The following is a 1,984-nucleotide window of genomic DNA, read 5'->3' on the forward strand; positions in this document are numbered from 1 at the left end:
CCTCACTCCATCCTTCCCTTTCACTCTCTCTCTCTGGTGCAAAACCCCCACCCCTTGTCTCTGGCACCTCGTACTGTAATATGTGCTCCTTCTGTCTGTGGGCCTGGCACCTTCTGCTGGGTCACTGGTTCCCTCTCTACATCCATTCACAGCAGGGAAAGCTATACAGTATAGTAATAGGAACATGTTTATATATATATATATATATATATATATATATATATATATATATATAGTCCCAAGGAGTTCAGCACACCATTCCTGAGAGATAATGACCCAATAAATTCACGAAATTGCTGCAAAAATTCTAGGCGGCCATTGACTTTGATGGGCATCGGAATTGTCGCAGGCGTCAAAAATATTTTTTTGGAGAACAGGAGAAATTCGCGCATCAATAATAATTAATCCTTATTGGAGGCAAAACCAGCCTTTTGGGTTTATTTAATGTTTAAATACTTTTCTAGTAGAAAATTCAAATTACAGAAAGATCCATTATCTGGAAAACCCTGAGCATTCTAGATAACAGGTCCCATACCTGTGTATAATACCAGCACTCTGGACAAAAGGCATTAATATGCTTGGGTGCAGAATCATAAAATAATCTCCATTCACTCCGAAAGATCCGCACTTTTATTGCAGAACTAAAGACTGACATTTCGGGCAAACCCAAAGCCTTTCTCAAGAGTGTCGGAGTGAATGGATATATATATATATATATATATATACACATATATATATATATCCATTCACTCCGATGGGTATCAGATATCCATTTGGGCTAATGGGGGACTGTTTGGACCTCTGTGTACTGGAAATGCCAGGGTCTTTTTTGGATCCCAGTCCAGACCTGCCTCAGTGTCAATGTGCTTTTGTATCAACTATATCCAATAGCAACATGATGATGTCACAAGTACAGTGCAAACTGCTTATATGATGCAGTGGCGTAACTACCGGAAGAGCAGGGGGTGCAACTGGGCCAGGGGCCGCACCCCTGCAGAGCCCCCCCCAGCAGATTGTGCGCGCTGCAGCCGGCTGGGGCTGCAAAGAAAATTCGCACCGACGAGGGTGGGGAGGGGCCCGGCTGCACGGCCCGCACCAGGGCCAGCTCCCATGTAGTTCCGTTACTTATATAAACATCTAACATCCCCGCTGGCCCCCTCTGCACAGAATTGTGTCCCCTGTAGGATTACTGACTGCACATGCGCTCAGCGGAGCTAACGGGCGACATCTTCAGCGCTTCAGTAATCTTAGTAAAGTGAGCACAGTATTAGCGCAAGTGCAGTTGAAGCAATCTTCCAGTTCGCGACAACTGCTCATGAGCCAGAAGTGACGGAAATTGCTGAAGGGAAGAAGACCCGAAGATTACCGAAGCGCCGGAAGATGCCACTTGTGAGCTCCGCTGCCCTTACTCTGCATGTGCGGTCAGTGATCCTACAGGGGACACAAATCTGGGGTAACACTTAGCAGGGGGGATGCAGGGAGGGAAGCCAGTGGCGACTTTTCACAGTGGGGGGGTTTAGTTCTCCTTTAAGGACGTGATATCATTAAAAGTGCAAATTTCAGTATTGGTCTAATTAGTCTTAGCAACTGAGCAGTAGGCAGCATTCACCAGTCATCTGCCATTTCCCATAATGTACAGTTCCTTGAATCTCATTGCTGGGAGTTGTAGTTTAGAAAGAAGACTCTTATTTATGCTCTTAATCCATTACTGGAACAATACAGAAGTGCTTGTGGTTGGGTTAAGCAACTGCCTGATTGTGGGTGTCAGTTTTCCCTCCCTTGTTCTATTAACAGTCCCAAGAACACAGACACTTTATTAAATGAAATGACCGCGGATCTGCTCAATGTGCCAGCGTTATACCAACAATAACATCAGTTTGCGGAAATGTTCACTCACAGCGTAATATCCCACAGGCGGTACTGAGAGTATTGGGTCAGATTTTGGATTAATTGAATGATCAGGAAATGACTTTTATTGATTCCT

Source organism: Xenopus laevis, chromosome 1S (assembly GCF_017654675.1).
Source record: "Xenopus laevis strain J_2021 chromosome 1S, Xenopus_laevis_v10.1, whole genome shotgun sequence".
NCBI lineage: Eukaryota > Metazoa > Chordata > Amphibia > Anura > Pipidae > Xenopus > Xenopus laevis.